Source organism: Buteo buteo, chromosome 25, assembly GCF_964188355.1.
Source record: "Buteo buteo chromosome 25, bButBut1.hap1.1, whole genome shotgun sequence".
NCBI classification, from domain to species: domain Eukaryota; kingdom Metazoa; phylum Chordata; class Aves; order Accipitriformes; family Accipitridae; genus Buteo; species Buteo buteo.
This window is the reverse complement of record NC_134195.1, coordinates 9,143,059-9,165,323: the sequence shown is the minus strand read 5'-3', so window position 1 is coordinate 9,165,323 and position 22,265 is coordinate 9,143,059.

The window sequence follows — 22,265 nt, the reverse complement described above, 5'->3', positions numbered from 1 at the left end:
TGCCTGTGCATAGGCTGCACGGGGACAGTGAAGAGCAGCACGAGCTTTCAGGGCTGGCACCTTCCTTGTGGGACAAGGAGCCGGACGTTTGCCTTTTCAGAAAAATGCTATGCCGAGAACGGACACCGAGAGGTGTACAGTTCCTGGGCAAGCACAGATCCCCAATGCTGTTGTGCCTGTGCATAGGCTGCACGGGGACAGTGAAGAGCAGCACGAGCTTTCAGGCCTGGCACCTTCCTTGTGGGACAAGGAGCCGGACGTTTGCCTTTTCAGAAAAATGCTATGCCGAGAACGGACACCGAGAGGTGTACAGTTCCTGGGCAAGCACAGATCCCCAATGCTGTTGTGCCTGTGCATAGGCTGCACGGGGACAGTGAAGAGCAGCACGAGCTTTCAGGCCTGGCAGCTTCCTTGTGGGACAAGGAGCCGGACGTTTGCCTTTTCGGAAGAGCCTCTGCCGAGAACGAGCGCCGTGAGATGTGCCGCCTGTGGGCAAGCACAGATCCCCAATGCTGTTGTGCCTGTGCATAGGCTGCACGGGGACAGTGAAGAGCAGCACGAGCTTTCAGGCCTGGCACCTTCCTTGTGGGACAAGGAGCCGGACGTTTGCCTTTTCAGAAAAATGCTATGCCGAGAACGGACACCGAGAGGTGTACAGTTCCTGGGCAAGCACAGATCCCCAATGCTGTTGTGCCTGTGCATAGGCTGCACGGGGACAGTGAAGAGCAGCACGAGCTTTCAGGGCTGGCACCTTCCTTGTGGGACAAGGAGCCGGACGTTTGCCTTTTCAGAAAAATGCTATGCCGAGAACGGACACCGAGAGGTGTACAGTTCCTGGGCAAGCACAGATCCCCAATGCTGTTGTGCCTGTGCATAGGCTGCACGGGGACAGTGAAGAGCAGCACGAGCTTTCAGGGCTGGCACCTTCCTTGTGGCACAAGGAGCCGGACGTTTGCCTTTTCGGAAGAGCCTCTGCCGAGAACGAGCGCCGTGAGATGTGCCGCCTGTGGGCAAGCACAGATCCCCAATGCTGTTGTGCCTGTGCATAGGCTGCACGGGGACAGTGAAGAGCAGCACGAGCTTTCAGGCCTGGCACCTTCCTTGTGGCACAAGGAGCCGGACGTTTGCCTTTTCAGAAAAATGCTATGCCGAGAACGGACATCGAGAGGTGTACAGTTTCTGGGCAAGCACAGATCCCCAATGCTGTTGTGCCTGTGCATAGGCTGCACGGGGACAGTGAAGAGCAGCACGAGCTTTCAGGGCTGGCACCTTCCTTGTGGCACAAGGAGCCGGACGTTTGCCTTTTCAGAAAAATGCTATGCCGAGAACGGACACCGAGAGGTGTACAGTTCCTGGGCAAGCACAGATCCCCAATGCTGTTGTGCCTGTGCATAGGCTGCACGGGGACAGTGAAGAGCAGCACGAGCTTTCAGGGCTGGCACCTTCCTTGTGGGACAAGGAGCCGGACGTTTGCCTTTTCAGAAAAATGCTATGCCGAGAACGGACACCGAGAGGTGTACAGTTCCTGGGCAAGCACAGATCCCCAATGCTGTTGTGCCTGTGCATAGGCTGCACGGGGACAGTGAAGAGCAGCACGAGCTTTCAGGGCTGGCACCTTCCTTGTGGGACAAGGAGCCGGACGTTTGCCTTTTCAGAAAAATGCTATGCCGAGAACGGACACCGAGAGGTGTACAGTTCCTGGGCAAGCACAGATCCCCAATGCTGTTGTGCCTGTGCATAGGCTGCACGGGGACAGTGAAGAGCAGCACGAGCTTTCAGGCCTGGCAGCTTCCTTGTGGGACAAGGAGACGGACGTTTGCCTTTTCGGAAGAGCCTCTGCCGAGAACGAGCGCCGTGAGATGTGCCGCCTGTGGGCAAGCACAGATCCCCAATGCTGTTGTGCCTGTGCATAGGCTGCACGGGGACAGTGAAGAGCAGCACGAGCTTTCAGGGCTGGCACCTTCCTTGTGGGACAAGGAGCCGGACGTTTGCCTTTTCAGAAAAATGCTATGCCGAGAACGGACACCGAGAGGTGTACCGATCCTGGGCAAGCACAGATCCCCAATGCTGTTGTGCCTGTGCATAGGCTGCACGGGGACAGTGAAGAGCAGCACGAGCTTTCAGGGCTGGCACCTTCCTTGTGGGACAAGGAGCCGGACGTTTGCCTTTTCAGAAAAATGCTATGCCGAGAACGGACACCGAGAGGTGTACCGATCCTGGGCAAGCACAGATCCCCAATGCTGTTGTGCCTGTGCATAGGCTGCACGGGGACAGTGAAGAGCAGCACGAGCTTTCAGGCCTGGCAGCTTCCTTGTGGGACAAGGAGCCGGACGTTTGCCTTTTCGGAAGAGCCTCTGCCGAGAAAGAGCGCCGTGAGATGTGCCGCCTGTGGGCAAGCACAGATCCCCAATGCTGTTGTGCCTGTGCATAGGCTGCACGGGGACAGTGAAGAGCAGCACGAGCTTTCAGGGCTGGCACCTTCCTTGTGGGACAAGGAGCCGGACGTTTGCCTTTTCAGAAAAATGCTATGCCGAGAACGGACATCGAGAGGTGTACAGTTTGTGGGCAAGCACAGATCCCCAATGCTGTTGTGCCTGTGCATAGGCTGCACGGGGACAGTGAAGAGCAGCACGAGCTTTCAGGGCTGGCAGCTTCCTTGTGGGACAAGGAGCCGGACGTTTGCCTTTTCAGAAAAATGCTATGCCGAGAACGGACACCGAGAGGTGTACCGATCCTGGGCAAGCACAGATCCCCAATGCTGTTGTGCCTGTGCATAGGCTGCACGGGGACAGTGAAGAGCAGCACGAGCTTTCAGGCCTGGCACCTTCCTTGTGGGACAAGGAGCCGGACGTTTGCCTTTTCAGAAGAGCCTCTGCCGAGAAAGAGCGCCGTGAGATGTGCCGCCTGTGGGCAAGCACAGATCCCCAATGCTGTTGTGCCTGTGCATAGGCTGCACGGGGACAGTGAAGAGCAGCACGAGCTTTCAGGGCTGGCACCTTCCTTGTGGGACAAGGAGCCGGACGTTTGCCTTTTCAGAAAAATGCTATGCCGAGAACGGACACCGAGAGGTGTACAGTTCCTGGGCAAGCACAGATCCCCAATGCTGTTGTGCCTGTGCATAGGCTGCACGGGGACAGTGAAGAGCAGCACGAGCTTTCAGGGCTGGCACCTTCCTTGTGGGACAAGGAGCCGGACGTTTGCCTTTTCAGAAAAATGCTATGCCGAGAACGGACATCGAGAGGTGTACAGTTTGTGGGCAAGCACAGATCCCCAATGCTGTTGTGCCTGTGCATAGGCTGCACGGGGACAGTGAAGAGCAGCACGAGCTTTCAGGGCTGGCACCTTCCTTGTGGGACAAGGAGCCGGACGTTTGCCTTTTCAGAAAAATGCTATGCCGAGAACGGACACCGAGAGGTGTACAGTTCCTGGGCAAGCACAGATCCCCAATGCTGTTGTGCCTGTGCATAGGCTGCACGGGGACAGTGAAGAGCAGCACGAGCTTTCAGGCCTGGCAGCTTCCTTGTGGCACAAGGAGCCGGACGTTTGCCTTTTCAGAAAAATGCTATGCCGAGAACGGACACCGAGAGGTGTACAGTTCCTGGGCAAGCACAGATCCCCAATGCTGTTGTGCCTGTGCATAGGCTGCACGGGGACAGTGAAGAGCAGCACGAGCTTTCAGGGCTGGCACCTTCCTTGTGGGACAAGGAGCCGGACGTTTGCCTTTTCAGAAAAATGCTATGCCGAGAACGGACACCGAGAGGTGTACAGTTCCTGGGCAAGCACAGATCCCCAATGCTGTTGTGCCTGTGCATAGGCTGCACGGGGACAGTGAAGAGCAGCACGAGCTTTCAGGCCTGGCAGCTTCCTTGTGGGACAAGGAGACGGACGTTTGCCTTTTCGGAAGAGCCTCTGCCGAGAACGAGCGCCGTGAGATGTGCCGCCTGTGGGCAAGCACAGATCCCCAATGCTGTTGTGCCTGTGCATAGGCTGCACGGGGACAGTGAAGAGCAGCACGAGCTTTCAGGCCTGGCACCTTCCTTGTGGCACAAGGAGCCGGACGTTTGCCTTTTCAGAAAAATGCTATGCCGAGAACGGACACCGAGAGGTGTACCGATCCTGGGCAAGCACAGATCCCCAATGCTGTTGTGCCTGTGCATAGGCTGCACGGGGACAGTGAAGAGCAGCACGAGCTTTCAGGGCTGGCACCTTCCTTGTGGGACAAGGAGCCGGACGTTTGCCTTTTCAGAAAAATGCTATGCCGAGAACGGACACCGAGAGGTGTACCGATCCTGGGCAAGCACAGATCCCCAATGCTGTTGTGCCTGTGCATAGGCTGCACGGGGACAGTGAAGAGCAGCACGAGCTTTCAGGCCTGGCACCTTCCTTGTGGGACAAGGAGCCGGACGTTTGCCTTTTCAGAAAAATGCTATGCCGAGAACGGACACCGAGAGGTGTACAGTTCCTGGGCAAGCACAGATCCCCAATGCTGTTGTGCCTGTGCATAGGCTGCACGGGGACAGTGAAGAGCAGCACGAGCTTTCAGGCCTGGCAGCTTCCTTGTGGGACAAGGAGCCGGACGTTTGCCTTTTCGGAAGAGCCTCTGCCGAGAACGAGCGCCGTGAGATGTGCCGCCTGTGGGCAAGCACAGATCCCCAATGCTGTTGTGCCTGTGCATAGGCTGCACGGGGACAGTGAAGAGCAGCACGAGCTTTCAGGGCTGGCACCTTCCTTGTGGCACAAGGAGCCGGACGTTTGCCTTTTCAGAAAAATGCTATGCCGAGAACGGACACCGAGAGGTGTACAGTTCCTGGGCAAGCACAGATCCCCAATGCTGTTGTGCCTGTGCATAGGCTGCACGGGGACAGTGAAGAGCAGCACGAGCTTTCAGGGCTGGCACCTTCCTTGTGGGACAAGGAGCCGGACGTTTGCCTTTTCAGAAAAATGCTATGCCGAGAACGGACACCGAGAGGTGTACAGTTTCTGGGCAAGCACAGATCCCCAATGCTGTTGTGCCTGTGCATAGGCTGCACGGGGACAGTGAAGAGCAGCACGAGCTTTCAGGCCTGGCAGCTTCCTTGTGGGACAAGGAGCCGGACGTTTGCCTTTTCGGAAGAGCCTCTGCCGAGAAAGAGCGCCGTGAGATGTGCCGCCTGTGGGCAAGCACAGATCCCCAATGCTGTTGTGCCTGTGCATAGGCTGCACGGGGACAGTGAAGAGCAGCACGAGCTTTCAGGGCTGGCACCTTCCTTGTGGCACAAGGAGCCGGACGTTTGCCTTTTCAGAAAAATGCTATGCCGAGAACGGACACCGAGAGGTGTACAGTTCCTGGGCAAGCACAGATCCCCAATGCTGTTGTGCCTGTGCATAGGCTGCACGGGGACAGTGAAGAGCAGCACGAGCTTTCAGGGCTGGCACCTTCCTTGTGGGACAAGGAGCCGGACGTTTGCCTTTTCAGAAAAATGCTATGCCGAGAACGGACACCGAGAGGTGTACCGATCCTGGGCAAGCACAGATCCCCAATGCTGTTGTGCCTGTGCATAGGCTGCACGGGGACAGTGAAGAGCAGCACGAGCTTTCAGGCCTGGCACCTTCCTTGTGGGACAAGGAGCCGGACGTTTGCCTTTTCAGAAGAGCCTCTGCCGAGAAAGAGCGCCGTGAGATGTGCCGCCTGTGGGCAAGCACAGATCCCCAATGCTGTTGTGCCTGTGCATAGGCTGCACGGGGACAGTGAAGAGCAGCACGAGCTTTCAGGGCTGGCACCTTCCTTGTGGGACAAGGAGCCGGACGTTTGCCTTTTCAGAAAAATGCTATGCCGAGAACGGACACCGAGAGGTGTACAGTTCCTGGGCAAGCACAGATCCCCAATGCTGTTGTGCCTGTGCATAGGCTGCACGGGGACAGTGAAGAGCAGCACGAGCTTTCAGGGCTGGCACCTTCCTTGTGGGACAAGGAGCCGGACGTTTGCCTTTTCAGAAAAATGCTATGCCGAGAACGGACATCGAGAGGTGTACAGTTTGTGGGCAAGCACAGATCCCCAATGCTGTTGTGCCTGTGCATAGGCTGCACGGGGACAGTGAAGAGCAGCACGAGCTTTCAGGGCTGGCACCTTCCTTGTGGGACAAGGAGCCGGACGTTTGCCTTTTCAGAAAAATGCTATGCCGAGAACGGACACCGAGAGGTGTACAGTTCCTGGGCAAGCACAGATCCCCAATGCTGTTGTGCCTGTGCATAGGCTGCACGGGGACAGTGAAGAGCAGCACGAGCTTTCAGGGCTGGCACCTTCCTTGTGGGACAAGGAGCCGGACGTTTGCCTTTTCAGAAAAATGCTATGCCGAGAACGGACACCGAGAGGTGTACAGTTCCTGGGCAAGCACAGATCCCCAATGCTGTTGTGCCTGTGCATAGGCTGCACGGGGACAGTGAAGAGCAGCACGAGCTTTCAGGCCTGGCAGCTTCCTTGTGGGACAAGGAGACGGACGTTTGCCTTTTCGGAAGAGCCTCTGCCGAGAACGAGCGCCGTGAGATGTGCCGCCTGTGGGCAAGCACAGATCCCCAATGCTGTTGTGCCTGTGCATAGGCTGCACGGGGACAGTGAAGAGCAGCACGAGCTTTCAGGCCTGGCACCTTCCTTGTGGCACAAGGAGCCGGACGTTTGCCTTTTCAGAAAAATGCTATGCCGAGAACGGACACCGAGAGGTGTACCGATCCTGGGCAAGCACAGATCCCCAATGCTGTTGTGCCTGTGCATAGGCTGCACGGGGACAGTGAAGAGCAGCACGAGCTTTCAGGGCTGGCACCTTCCTTGTGGGACAAGGAGCCGGACGTTTGCCTTTTCAGAAAAATGCTATGCCGAGAACGGACACCGAGAGGTGTACCGATCCTGGGCAAGCACAGATCCCCAATGCTGTTGTGCCTGTGCATAGGCTGCACGGGGACAGTGAAGAGCAGCACGAGCTTTCAGGCCTGGCAGCTTCCTTGTGGGACAAGGAGCCGGACGTTTGCCTTTTCGGAAGAGCCTCTGCCGAGAAAGAGTGCCGTGAGATGTGCCGCCTGTGGGCAAGCACAGATCCCCAATGCTGTTGTGCCTGTGCATAGGCTGCACGGGGACAGTGAAGAGCAGCACGAGCTTTCAGGCCTGGCACCTTCCTTGTGGGACAAGGAGCCGGACGTTTGCCTTTTCAGAAAAATGCTATGCCGAGAACGGACACCGAGAGGTGTACAGTTCCTGGGCAAGCACAGATCCCCAATGCTGTTGTGCCTGTGCATAGGCTGCACGGGGACAGTGAAGAGCAGCACGAGCTTTCAGGCCTGGCAGCTTCCTTGTGGGACAAGGAGCCGGACGTTTGCCTTTTCGGAAGAGCCTCTGCCGAGAACGAGCGCCGTGAGATGTGCCGCCTGTGGGCAAGCACAGATCCCCAATGCTGTTGTGCCTGTGCATAGGCTGCACGGGGACAGTGAAGAGCAGCACGAGCTTTCAGGCCTGGCAGCTTCCTTGTGGGACAAGGAGCCGGACGTTTGCCTTTTCGGAAGAGCCTCTGCCGAGAAAGAGCGCCGTGAGATGTGCCGCCTGTGGGCAAGCACAGATCCCCAATGCTGTTGTGCCTGTGCATAGGCTGCACGGGGACAGTGAAGAGCAGCACGAGCTTTCAGGGCTGGCACCTTCCTTGTGGCACAAGGAGCCGGACGTTTGCCTTTTCAGAAAAATGCTATGCCGAGAACGGACACCGAGAGGTGTACAGTTCCTGGGCAAGCACAGATCCCCAATGCTGTTGTGCCTGTGCATAGGCTGCACGGGGACAGTGAAGAGCAGCACGAGCTTTCAGGGCTGGCACCTTCCTTGTGGGACAAGGAGCCGGACGTTTGCCTTTTCAGAAAAATGCTATGCCGAGAACGGACACCGAGAGGTGTACCGATCCTGGGCAAGCACAGATCCCCAATGCTGTTGTGCCTGTGCATAGGCTGCACGGGGACAGTGAAGAGCAGCACGAGCTTTCAGGCCTGGCACCTTCCTTGTGGGACAAGGAGCCGGACGTTTGCCTTTTCAGAAGAGCCTCTGCCGAGAAAGAGCGCCGTGAGATGTGCCGCCTGTGGGCAAGCACAGATCCCCAATGCTGTTGTGCCTGTGCATAGGCTGCACGGGGACAGTGAAGAGCAGCACGAGCTTTCAGGGCTGGCACCTTCCTTGTGGGACAAGGAGCCGGACGTTTGCCTTTTCAGAAAAATGCTATGCCGAGAACGGACACCGAGAGGTGTACAGTTCCTGGGCAAGCACAGATCCCCAATGCTGTTGTGCCTGTGCATAGGCTGCACGGGGACAGTGAAGAGCAGCACGAGCTTTCAGGGCTGGCACCTTCCTTGTGGGACAAGGAGCCGGACGTTTGCCTTTTCAGAAAAATGCTATGCCGAGAACGGACATCGAGAGGTGTACAGTTTGTGGGCAAGCACAGATCCCCAATGCTGTTGTGCCTGTGCATAGGCTGCACGGGGACAGTGAAGAGCAGCACGAGCTTTCAGGGCTGGCACCTTCCTTGTGGGACAAGGAGCCGGACGTTTGCCTTTTCAGAAAAATGCTATGCCGAGAACGGACACCGAGAGGTGTACAGTTCCTGGGCAAGCACAGATCCCCAATGCTGTTGTGCCTGTGCATAGGCTGCACGGGGACAGTGAAGAGCAGCACGAGCTTTCAGGGCTGGCACCTTCCTTGTGGGACAAGGAGCCGGACGTTTGCCTTTTCAGAAAAATGCTATGCCGAGAACGGACACCGAGAGGTGTACAGTTCCTGGGCAAGCACAGATCCCCAATGCTGTTGTGCCTGTGCATAGGCTGCACGGGGACAGTGAAGAGCAGCACGAGCTTTCAGGCCTGGCAGCTTCCTTGTGGGACAAGGAGCCGGACGTTTGCCTTTTCGGAAGAGCCTCTGCCGAGAACGAGCGCCGTGAGATGTGCCGCCTGTGGGCAAGCACAGATCCCCAATGCTGTTGTGCCTGTGCATAGGCTGCACGGGGACAGTGAAGAGCAGCACGAGCTTTCAGGCCTGGCACCTTCCTTGTGGGACAAGGAGCCGGACGTTTGCCTTTTCAGAAAAATGCTATGCCGAGAACGGACATCGAGAGGTGTACAGTTTCTGGGCAAGCACAGATCCCCAATGCTGTTGTGCCTGTGCATAGGCTGCACGGGGACAGTGAAGAGCAGCACGAGCTTTCAGGCCTGGCACCTTCCTTGTGGCACAAGGAGCCGGACGTTTGCCTTTTCAGAAAAATGCTATGCCGAGAACGGACACCGAGAGGTGTACCGATCCTGGGCAAGCACAGATCCCCAATGCTGTTGTGCCTGTGCATAGGCTGCACGGGGACAGTGAAGAGCAGCACGAGCTTTCAGGCCTGGCAGCTTCCTTGTGGGACAAGGAGCCGGACGTTTGCCTTTTCGGAAGAGCCTCTGCCGAGAACGAGCGCCGTGAGATGTGCCGCCTGTGGGCAAGCACAGATCCCCAATGCTGTTGTGCCTGTGCATAGGCTGCACGGGGACAGTGAAGAGCAGCACGAGCTTTCAGGGCTGGCACCTTCCTTGTGGCACAAGGAGCCGGACGTTTGCCTTTTCAGAAAAATGCTATGCCGAGAACGGACACCGAGAGGTGTACAGTTCCTGGGCAAGCACAGATCCCCAATGCTGTTGTGCCTGTGCATAGGCTGCACGGGGACAGTGAAGAGCAGCACGAGCTTTCAGGGCTGGCACCTTCCTTGTGGGACAAGGAGCCGGACGTTTGCCTTTTCAGAAAAATGCTATGCCGAGAACGGACACCGAGAGGTGTACAGTTTCTGGGCAAGCACAGATCCCCAATGCTGTTGTGCCTGTGCATAGGCTGCACGGGGACAGTGAAGAGCAGCACGAGCTTTCAGGCCTGGCAGCTTCCTTGTGGGACAAGGAGCCGGACGTTTGCCTTTTCGGAAGAGCCTCTGCCGAGAAAGAGCGCCGTGAGATGTGCCGCCTGTGGGCAAGCACAGATCCCCAATGCTGTTGTGCCTGTGCATAGGCTGCACGGGGACAGTGAAGAGCAGCACGAGCTTTCAGGGCTGGCACCTTCCTTGTGGCACAAGGAGCCGGACGTTTGCCTTTTCAGAAAAATGCTATGCCGAGAACGGACACCGAGAGGTGTACCGATCCTGGGCAAGCACAGATCCCCAATGCTGTTGTGCCTGTGCATAGGCTGCACGGGGACAGTGAAGAGCAGCACGAGCTTTCAGGCCTGGCAGCTTCCTTGTGGGACAAGGAGCCGGACGTTTGCCTTTTCGGAAGAGCCTCTGCCGAGAAAGAGCGCCGTGAGATGTGCCGCCTGTGGGCAAGCACAGATCCCCAATGCTGTTGTGCCTGTGCATAGGCTGCACGGGGACAGTGAAGAGCAGCACGAGCTTTCAGGCCTGGCAGCTTCCTTGTGGGACAAGGAGCCGGACGTTTGCCTTTTCGGAAGAGCCTCTGCCGAGAACGAGCGCCGTGAGATGTGCCGCCTGTGGGCAAGCACAGATCCCCAATGCTGTTGTGCCTGTGCATAGGCTGCACGGGGACAGTGAAGAGCAGCACGAGCTTTCAGGGCTGGCACCTTCCTTGTGGCACAAGGAGCCGGACGTTTGCCTTTTCAGAAAAATGCTATGCCGAGAACGGACACCGAGAGGTGTACAGTTCCTGGGCAAGCACAGATCCCCAATGCTGTTGTGCCTGTGCATAGGCTGCACGGGGACAGTGAAGAGCAGCACGAGCTTTCAGGGCTGGCACCTTCCTTGTGGCACAAGGAGCCGGACGTTTGCCTTTTCAGAAAAATGCTATGCCGAGAACGGACACCGAGAGGTGTACCGATCCTGGGCAAGCACAGATCCCCAATGCTGTTGTGCCTGTGCATAGGCTGCACGGGGACAGTGAAGAGCAGCACGAGCTTTCAGGGCTGGCACCTTCCTTGTGGGACAAGGAGCCGGACGTTTGCCTTTTCAGAAAAATGCTATGCCGAGAACGGACACCGAGAGGTGTACAGTTCCTGGGCAAGCACAGATCCCCAATGCTGTTGTGCCTGTGCATAGGCTGCACGGGGACAGTGAAGAGCAGCACGAGCTTTCAGGGCTGGCACCTTCCTTGTGGGACAAGGAGCCGGACGTTTGCCTTTTCAGAAAAATGCTATGCCGAGAACGGACACCGAGAGGTGTACAGTTCCTGGGCAAGCACAGATCCCCAATGCTGTTGTGCCTGTGCATAGGCTGCACGGGGACAGTGAAGAGCAGCACGAGCTTTCACGCCTGGCAGCTTCCTTGTGGGACAAGGAGCCGGACGTTTGCCTTTTCGGAAGAGCCTCTGCCGAGAACGAGCGCCGTGAGATGTGCCGCCTGTGGGCAAGCACAGATCCCCAATGCTGTTGTGCCTGTGCATAGGCTGCACGGGGACAGTGAAGAGCAGCACGAGCTTTCAGGCCTGGCAGCTTCCTTGTGGGACAAGGAGCCGGACGTTTGCCTTTTCAGAAAAATGCTATGCCGAGAACGGACATCGAGAGGTGTACAGTTCCTGGGCAAGCACAGATCCCCAATGCTGTTGTGCCTGTGCATAGGCTGCACGGGGACAGTGAAGAGCAGCACGAGCTTTCAGGGCTGGCACCTTCCTTGTGGGACAAGGAGCCGGACGTTTGCCTTTTCAGAAAAATGCTATGCCGAGAACGGACACCGAGAGGTGTACAGTTTGTGGGCAAGCACAGATCCCCAATGCTGTTGTGCCTGTGCATAGGCTGCACGGGGACAGTGAAGAGCAGCACGAGCTTTCAGGGCTGGCACCTTCCTTGTGGGACAAGGAGCCGGACGTTTGGCTTTTCGGAAGAGCCTCTGCCGAGAACGAGCGCCGTGAGATGTGCCGCCTGTGGGCAAGCACAGATCCCCAATGCTGTTGTGCCTGTGCATAGGCTGCACGGGGACAGTGAAGAGCAGCACGAGCTTTCAGGCCTGGCAGCTTCCTTGTGGGACAAGGAGCCGGACGTTTGCCTTTTCAGAAAAATGCTATGCCGAGAACGGACACCGAGAGGTGTACAGATCCTGGGCAAGCACAGATCCCCAATGCTGTTGTGCCTGTGCATAGGCTGCACGGGGACAGTGAAGAGCAGCACGAGCTTTCAGGGCTGGCACCTTCCTTGTGGGACAAGGAGCCGGACGTTTGCCTTTTCAGAAAAATGCTATGCCGAGAACGGACACCGAGAGGTGTACAGTTCCTGGGCAAGCACAGATCCCCAATGCTGTTGTGCCTGTGCATAGGCTGCACGGGGACAGTGAAGAGCAGCACGAGCTTTCAGGGCTGGCACCTTCCTTGTGGGACAAGGAGCCGGACGTTTGCCTTTTCGGAAGAGCCTCTGCCGAGAACGAGCGCCGTGAGATGTGCCGCCTGTGGGCAAGCACAGATCCCCAATGCTGTTGTGCCTGTGCATAGGCTGCACGGGGACAGTGAAGAGCAGCACGAGCTTTCAGGGCTGGCACCTTCCTTGTGGCACAAGGAGCCGGACGTTTGCCTTTTCAGAAAAATGCTATGCCGAGAACGGACACCGAGAGGTGTACAGTTCCTGGGCAAGCACAGATCCCCAATGCTGTTGTGCCTGTGCATAGGCTGCACGGGGACAGTGAAGAGCAGCACGAGCTTTCAGGGCTGGCAGCTTCCTTGTGGGACAAGGAGCCGGACGTTTGCCTTTTCAGAAAAATGCTATGCCGAGAACGGACACCGAGAGGTGTACAGTTCCTGGGCAAGCACAGATCCCCAATGCTGTTGTGCCTGTGCATAGGCTGCACGGGGACAGTGAAGAGCAGCACGAGCTTTCAGGGCTGGCACCTTCCTTGTGGCACAAGGAGCCGGACGTTTGCCTTTTCAGAAAAATGCTATGCCGAGAACGGACACCGAGAGGTGTACAGTTCCTGGGCAAGCACAGATCCCCAATGCTGTTGTGCCTGTGCATAGGCTGCACGGGGACAGTGAAGAGCAGCACGAGCTTTCAGGGCTGGCACCTTCCTTGTGGGACAAGGAGCCGGACGTTTGCCTTTTCAGAAAAATGCTATGCCGAGAACGGACACCGAGAGGTGTACAGTTCCTGGGCAAGCACAGATCCCCAATGCTGTTGTGCCTGTGCATAGGCTGCACGGGGACAGTGAAGAGCAGCACGAGCTTTCAGGGCTGGCACCTTCCTTGTGGGACAAGGAGCCGGACGTTTGCCTTTTCAGAAAAATGCTATGCCGAGAACGGACACCGAGAGGTGTACAGTTCCTGGGCAAGCACAGATCCCCAATGCTGTTGTGCCTGTGCATAGGCTGCACGGGGACAGTGAAGAGCAGCACGAGCTTTCAGGGCTGGCACCTTCCTTGTGGGACAAGGAGCCGGACGTTTGCCTTTTCAGAAAAATGCTATGCCGAGAACGGACACCGAGAGGTGTACAGTTCCTGGGCAAGCACAGATCCCCAATGCTGTTGTGCCTGTGCATAGGCTGCACGGGGACAGTGAAGAGCAGCACGAGCTTTCAGGCCTGGCAGCTTCCTTGTGGGACAAGGAGCCGGACGTTTGCCTTTTCGGAAGAGCCTCTGCCGAGAACGAGCGCCGTGAGATGTGCCGCCTGTGGGCAAGCACAGATCCCCAATGCTGTTGTGCCTGTGCATAGGCTGCACGGGGACAGTGAAGAGCAGCACGAGCTTTCAGGGCTGGCACCTTCCTTGTGGGACAAGGAGCCGGACGTTTGCCTTTTCAGAAAAATGCTATGCCGAGAACGGACACCGAGAGGTGTACAGTTCCTGGGCAAGCACAGATCCCCAATGCTGTTGTGCCTGTGCATAGGCTGCACGGGGACAGTGAAGAGCAGCACGAGCTTTCAGGGCTGGCACCTTCCTTGTGGGACAAGGAGCCGGACGTTTGCCTTTTCAGAAAAATGCTATGCCGAGAACGGACACCGAGAGGTGTACAGTTCCTGGGCAAGCACAGATCCCCAATGCTGTTGTGCCTGTGCATAGGCTGCACGGGGACAGTGAAGAGCAGCACGAGCTTTCAGGGCTGGCGCCTTCCTTGTGGGACAAGGAGCCGGACGTTTGCCTTTTCAGAAAAATGCTATGCCGAGAACGGACACCGAGAGGTGTACAGTTCCTGGGCAAGCACAGATCCCCAATGCTGTTGTGCCTGTGCATAGGCTGCACGGGGACAGTGAAGAGCAGCACGAGCTTTCAGGGCTGGCACCTTCCTTGTGGCACAAGGAGCCGGACGTTTGCCTTTTCAGAAAAATGCTATGCCGAGAACGGACACCGAGAGGTGTACAGTTCCTGGGCAAGCACAGATCCCCAATGCTGTTGTGCCTGTGCATAGGCTGCACGGGGACAGTGAAGAGCAGCACGAGCTTTCAGGGCTGGCACCTTCCTTGTGGCACAAGGAGCCGGACGTTTGCCTTTTCAGAAAAATGCTATGCCGAGAACGGACACCGAGAGGTGTACAGTTCCTGGGCAAGCACAGATCCCCAATGCTGTTGTGCCTGTGCATAGGCTGCACGGGGACAGTGAAGAGCAGCACGAGCTTTCAGGGCTGGCACCTTCCTTGTGGGACAAGGAGCCGGACGTTTGCCTTTTCAGAAAAATGCTATGCCGAGAACGGACACCGAGAGGTGTACAGTTTGTGGGCAAGCACAGATCCCCAATGCTGTTGTGCCTGTGCATAGGCTGCACGGGGACAGTGAAGAGCAGCACGAGCTTTCAGGGCTGGCAGCTTCCTTGTGGGACAAGGAGCCGGACGTTTGCCTTTTCAGAAAAATGCTATGCCGAGAACGGACACCGAGAGGTGTACAGTTCCTGGGCAAGCACAGATCCCCAATGCTGTTGTGCCTGTGCATAGGCTGCACGGGGACAGTGAAGAGCAGCACGAGCTTTCAGGCCTGGCACCTTCCTTGTGGGACAAGGAGCCGGACGTTTGCCTTTTCAGAAAAATGCTATGCCGAGAACGGACACCGAGAGGTGTACAGTTCCTGGGCAAGCACAGATCCCCAATGCTGTTGTGCCTGTGCATAGGCTGCACGGGGACAGTGAAGAGCAGCACGAGCTTTCACGCCTGGCAGCTTCCTTGTGGGACAAGGAGCCGGACGTTTGGCTTTTCGGAAGAGCCTCTGCCGAGAACGAGCGCCGTGAGATGTGCCGCCTGTGGGCAAGCACAGATCCCCAATGCTGTTGTGCCTGTGCATAGGCTGCACGGGGACAGTGAAGAGCAGCACGAGCTTTCAGGCCTGGCAGCTTCCTTGTGGGACAAGGAGCCGGACGTTTGCCTTTTCAGAAAAATGCTATGCCGAGAACGGACACCGAGAGGTGTACAGATCCTGGGCAAGCACAGATCCCCAATGCTGTTGTGCCTGTGCATAGGCTGCACGGGGACAGTGAAGAGCAGCACGAGCTTTCAGGGCTGGCACCTTCCTTGTGGGACAAGGAGCCGGACGTTTGCCTTTTCAGAAAAATGCTATGCCGAGAACGGACACCGAGAGGTGTACAGTTCCTGGGCAAGCACAGATCCCCAATGCTGTTGTGCCTGTGCATAGGCTGCACGGGGACAGTGAAGAGCAGCACGAGCTTTCAGGGCTGGCACCTTCCTTGTGGGACAAGGAGCCGGACGTTTGCCTTTTCGGAAGAGCCTCTGCCGAGAACGAGCGCCGTGAGATGTGCCGCCTGTGGGCAAGCACAGATCCCCAATGCTGTTGTGCCTGTGCATAGGCTGCACGGGGACAGTGAAGAGCAGCACGAGCTTTCAGGGCTGGCACCTTCCTTGTGGGACAAGGAGCCGGACGTTTGCCTTTTCAGAAAAATGCTATGCCGAGAACGGACACCGAGAGGTGTACAGTTCCTGGGCAAGCACAGATCCCCAATGCTGTTGTGCCTGTGCATAGGCTGCACGGGGACAGTGAAGAGCAGCACGAGCTTTCAGGGCTGGCAGCTTCCTTGTGGGACAAGGAGCCGGACGTTTGCCTTTTCAGAAAAATGCTATGCCGAGAACGGACACCGAGAGGTGTACAGTTCCTGGGCAAGCACAGATCCCCAATGCTGTTGTGCCTGTGCATAGGCTGCACGGGGACAGTGAAGAGCAGCACGAGCTTTCAGGGCTGGCACCTTCCTTGTGGCACAAGGAGCCGGACGTTTGCCTTTTCAGAAAAATGCTATGCCGAGAACGGACACCGAGAGGTGTACAGTTCCTGGGCAAGCACAGATCCCCAATGCTGTTGTGCCTGTGCATAGGCTGCACGGGGACAGTGAAGAGCAGCACGAGCTTTCAGGGCTGGCACCTTCCTTGTGGGACAAGGAGCCGGACGTTTGCCTTTTCAGAAAAATGCTATGCCGAGAACGGACACCGAGAGGTGTACAGTTCCTGGGCAAGCACAGATCCCCAATGCTGTTGTGCCTGTGCATAGGCTGCACGGGGACAGTGAAGAGCAGCACGAGCTTTCAGGGCTGGCACCTTCCTTGTGGGACAAGGAGCCGGACGTTTGCCTTTTCAGAAAAATGCTATGCCGAGAACGGACACCGAGAGGTGTACAGTTCCTGGGCAAGCACAGATCCCCAATGCTGTTGTGCCTGTGCATAGGCTGCACGGGGACAGTGAAGAGCAGCACGAGCTTTCAGGGCTGGCACCTTCCTTGTGGGACAAGGAGCCGGACGTTTGCCTTTTCAGAAAAATGCTATGCCGAGAACGGACACCGAGAGGTGTACAGTTCCTGGGCAAGCACAGATCCCCAATGCTGTTGTGCCTGTGCATAGGCTGCACGGGGACAGTGAAGAGCAGCACGAGCTTTCAGGCCTGGCAGCTTCCTTGTGGGACAAGGAGCCGGACGTTTGCCTTTTCGGAAGAGCCTCTGCCGAGAACGAGCGCCGTGAGATGTGCCGCCTGTGGGCAAGCACAGATCCCCAATGCTGTTGTGCCTGTGCATAGGCTGCACGGGGACAGTGAAGAGCAGCACGAGCTTTCAGGGCTGGCACCTTCCTTGTGGGACAAGGAGCCGGACGTTTGCCTTTTCAGAAAAATGCTATGCCGAGAACGGACACCGAGAGGTGTACAGTTCCTGGGCAAGCACAGATCCCCAATGCTGTTGTGCCTGTGCATAGGCTGCACGGGGACAGTGAAGAGCAGCACGAGCTTTCAGGGCTGGCACCTTCCTTGTGGGACAAGGAGCCGGACGTTTGCCTTTTCAGAAAAATGCTATGCCGAGAACGGACACCGAGAGGTGTACAGTTCCTGGGCAAGCACAGATCCCCAATGCTGTTGTGCCTGTGCATAGGCTGCACGGGGACAGTGAAGAGCAGCACGAGCTTTCAGGGCTGGCGCCTTCCTTGTGGGACAAGGAGCCGGACGTTTGCCTTTTCAGAAAAATGCTATGCCGAGAACGGACACCGAGAGGTGTACCGATCCTGGGCAAGCACAGATCCCCAATGCTGTTGTGCCTGTGCATAGGCTGCACGGGGACAGTGAAGAGCAGCACGAGCTTTCAGGGCTGGCACCTTCCTTGTGGCACAAGGAGCCGGACGTTTGCCTTTTCAGAAAAATGCTATGCCGAGAACGGACACCGAGAGGTGTACAGTTCCTGGGCAAGCACAGATCCCCAATGCTGTTGTGCCTGTGCATAGGCTGCACGGGGACAGTGAAGAGCAGCACGAGCTTTCAGGGCTGGCACCTTCCTTGTGGCACAAGGAGCCGGACGTTTGCCTTTTCAGAAAAATGCTATGCCGAGAACGGACACCGAGAGGTGTACAGTTCCTGGGCAAGCACAGATCCCCAATGCTGTTGTGCCTGTGCATAGGCTGCACGGGGACAGTGAAGAGCAGCACGAGCTTTCAGGGCTGGCACCTTCCTTGTGGGACAAGGAGCCGGACGTTTGCCTTTTCAGAAAAATGCTATGCCGAGAACGGACACCGAGAGGTGTACAGTTTGTGGGCAAGCACAGATCCCCAATGCTGTTGTGCCTGTGCATAGGCTGCACGGGGACAGTGAAGAGCAGCACGAGCTTTCAGGGCTGGCACCTTCCTTGTGGGACAAGGAGCCGGACGTTTGCCTTTTCAGAAAAATGCTATGCCGAGAACGGACACCGAGAGGTGTACAGTTCCTGGGCAAGCACAGATCCCCAATGCTGTTGTGCCTGTGCATAGGCTGCACGGGGACAGTGAAGAGCAGCACGAGCTTTCAGGGCTGGCACCTTCCTTGTGGGACAAGGAGCCGGACGTTTGCCTTTTCAGAAAAATGCTATGCCGAGAACGGACACCGAGAGGTGTACAGTTTCTGGGCAAGCACAGATCCCCAATGCTGTTGTGCCTGTGCATAGGCTGCACGGGGACAGTGAAGAGCAGCACGAGCTTTCAGGGCTGGCACCTTCCTTGTGGGACAAGGAGCCGGACGTTTGGCTTTTCGGAAGAGCCTCTGCCGAGAACGAGCGCCGTGAGATGTGCCGCCTGTGGGCAAGCACAGATCCCCAATGCTGTTGTGCCTGTGCATAGGCTGCACGGGGACAGTGAAGAGCAGCACGAGCTTTCAGGCCTGGCAGCTTCCTTGTGGGACAAGGAGCCGGACGTTTGCCTTTTCAGAAAAATGCTATGCCGAGAACGGACACCGAGAGGTGTACAGATCCTGGGCAAGCACAGATCCCCAATGCTGTTGTGCCTGTGCATAGGCTGCACGGGGACAGTGAAGAGCAGCACGAGCTTTCAGGGCTGGCACCTTCCTTGTGGGACAAGGAGCCGGACGTTTGCCTTTTCAGAAAAATGCTATGCCGAGAACGGACACCGAGAGGTGTACAGTTCCTGGGCAAGCACAGATCCCCAATGCTGTTGTGCCTGTGCATAGGCTGCACGGGGACAGTGAAGAGCAGCACGAGCTTTCAGGGCTGGCACCTTCCTTGTGGCACAAGGAGCCGGACGTTTGCCTTTTCAGAAAAATGCTATGCCGAGAACGGACACCGAGAGGTGTACAGTTCCTGGGCAAGCACAGATCCCCAATGCTGTTGTGCCTGTGCATAGGCTGCACGGGGACAGTGAAGAGCAGCACGAGCTTTCAGGGCTGGCACCTTCCTTGTGGGACAAGGAGCCGGACGTTTGCCTTTTCAGAAAAATGCTATGCCGAGAACGGACACCGAGAGGTGTACAGTTCCTGGGCAAGCACAGATCCCCAATGCTGTTGTGCCTGTGCATAGGCTGCACGGGGACAGTGAAGAGCAGCACGAGCTTTCAGGGCTGGCACCTTCCTTGTGGCACAAGGAGCCGGACGTTTGCCTTTTCAGAAAAATGCTATGCCGAGAACGGACACCGAGAGGTGTACAGTTCCTGGGCAAGCACAGATCCCCAATGCTGTTGTGCCTGTGCATAGGCTGCACGGGGACAGTGAAGAGCAGCACGAGCTTTCAGGGCTGGCACCTTCCTTGTGGCACAAGGAGCCGGACGTTTGCCTTTTCAGAAAAATGCTATGCCGAGAACGGACACCGAGAGGTGTACCGATCCTGGGCAAGCACAGATCCCCAATGCTGTTGTGCCTGTGCATAGGCTGCACGGGGACAGTGAAGAGCAGCACGAGCTTTCAGGGCTGGCACCTTCCTTGTGGCACAAGGAGCCGGACGTTTGCCTTTTCAGAAAAATGCTATGCCGAGAACGGACACCGAGAGGTGTACAGTTCCTGGGCAAGCACAGATCCCCAATGCTGTTGTGCCTGTGCATAGGCTGCACGGGGACAGTGAAGAGCAGCACGAGCTTTCAGGGCTGGCACCTTCCTTGTGGCACAAGGAGCCGGACGTTTGCCTTTTCAGAAAAATGCTATGCCGAGAACGGACACCGAGAGGTGTACAGTTCCTGGGCAAGCACAGATCCCCAATGCTGTTGTGCCTGTGCATAGGCTGCACGGGGACAGTGAAGAGCAGCACGAGCTTTCAGGGCTGGCACCTTCCTTGTGGGACAAGGAGCCGGACGTTTGCCTTTTCAGAAAAATGCTATGCCGAGAACGGACACCGAGAGGTGTACAGTTTGTGGGCAAGCACAGATCCCCAATGCTGTTGTGCCTGTGCATAGGCTGCACGGGGACAGTGAAGAGCAGCACGAGCTTTCAGGGCTGGCACCTTCCTTGTGGGACAAGGAGCCGGACGTTTGCCTTTTCAGAAAAATGCTATGCCGAGAACGGACACCGAGAGGTGTACAGTTCCTGGGCAAGCACAGATCCCCAATGCTGTTGTGCCTGTGCATAGGCTGCACGGGGACAGTGAAGAGCAGCACGAGCTTTCACGCCTGGCAGCTTCCTTGTGGGACAAGGAGCCGGACGTTTGGCTTTTCGGAAGAGCCTCTGCCGAGAACGAGCGCCGTGAGATGTGCCGCCTGTGGGCAAGCACAGATCCCCAATGCTGTTGTGCCTGTGCATAGGCTGCACGGGGACAGTGAAGAGCAGCACGAGCTTTCAGGCCTGGCAGCTTCCTTGTGGGACAAGGAGCCGGACGTTTGCCTTTTCAGAAAAATGCTATGCCGAGAACGGACATCGAGAGGTGTACAGTTCCTGGGCAAGCACAGATCCCCAATGCTGTTGTGCCTGTGCATAGGCTGCACGGGGACAGTGAAGAGCAGCACGAGCTTTCAGGGCTGGCACCTTCCTTGTGGGACAAGGAGCCGGACGTTTGCCTTTTCAGAAAAATGCTATGCCGAGAACGGACACCGAGAGGTGTACCGATCCTGGGCAAGCACAGATCCCCAATGCTGTTGTGCCTGTGCATAGGCTGCACGGGGACAGTGAAGAGCAGCACGAGCTTTCAGGGCTGGCACCTTCCTTGTGGGACAAGGAGCCGGACGTTTGCCTTTTCAGAAAAATGCTATGCCGAGAACGGACACCGAGAGGTGTACCGATCCTGGGCAAGCACAGATCCCCAATGCTGTTGTGCCTGTGCATAGGCTGCACGGGGACAGTGAAGAGCAGCACGAGCTTTCAGGCCTGGCAGCTTCCTTGTGGGACAAGGAGCCGGACGTTTGCCTTTTCAGAAAAATGCTATGCCGAGAACGGACACCGAGAGGTGTACAGATCCTGGGCAAGCACAGATCCCCAATGCTGTTGTGCCTGTGCATAGGCTGCACGGGGACAGTGAAGAGCAGCACGAGCTTTCAGGGCTGGCACCTTCCTTGTGGGACAAGGAGCCGGACGTTTGCCTTTTCAGAAAAATGCTATGCCGAGAACGGACACCGAGAGGTGTACAGTTCCTGGGCAAGCACAGATCCCCAATGCTGTTGTGCCTGTGCATAGGCTGCACGGGGACAGTGAAGAGCAGCACGAGCTTTCAGGGCTGGCACCTTCCTTGTGGGACAAGGAGCCGGACGTTTGCCTTTTCGGAAGAGCCTCTGCCGAGAACGAGCGCCGTGAGATGTGCCGCCTGTGGGCAAGCACAGATCCCCAATGCTGTTGTGCCTGTGCATAGGCTGCACGGGGACAGTGAAGAGCAGCACGAGCTTTCAGGGCTGGCACCTTCCTTGTGGCACAAGGAGCCGGACGTTTGCCTTTTCAGAAAAATGCTATGCCGAGAACGGACACCGAGAGGTGTACAGTTCCTGGGCAAGCACAGATCCCCAATGCTGTTGTGCCTGTGCATAGGCTGCACGGGGACAGTGAAGAGCAGCACGAGCTTTCAGGGCTGGCACCTTCCTTGTGGCACAAGGAGCCGGACGTTTGCCTTTTCAGAAAAATGCTATGCCGAGAACGGACACCGAGAGGTGTACAGTTCCTGGGCAAGCACAGATCCCCAATGCTGTTGTGCCTGTGCATAGGCTGCACGGGGACAGTGAAGAGCAGCACGAGCTTTCAGGGCTGGCACCTTCCTTGTGGGACAAGGAGCCGGACGTTTGCCTTTTCAGAAAAATGCTATGCCGAGAACGGACACCGAGAGGTGTACAGTTCCTGGGCAAGCACAGATCCCCAATGCTGTTGTGCCTGTGCATAGGCTGCACGGGGACAGTGAAGAGCAGCACGAGCTTTCAGGGCTGGCACCTTCCTTGTGGCACAAGGAGCCGGACGTTTGCCTTTTCAGAAAAATGCTATGCCGAGAACGGACACCGAGAGGTGTACAGTTCCTGGGCAAGCACAGATCCCCAATGCTGTTGTGCCTGTGCATAGGCTGCACGGGGACAGTGAAGAGCAGCACGAGCTTTCAGGGCTGGCACCTTCCTTGTGGGACAAGGAGCCGGACGTTTGCCTTTTCAGAAAAATGCTATGCCGAGAACGGACACCGAGAGGTGTACAGTTCCTGGGCA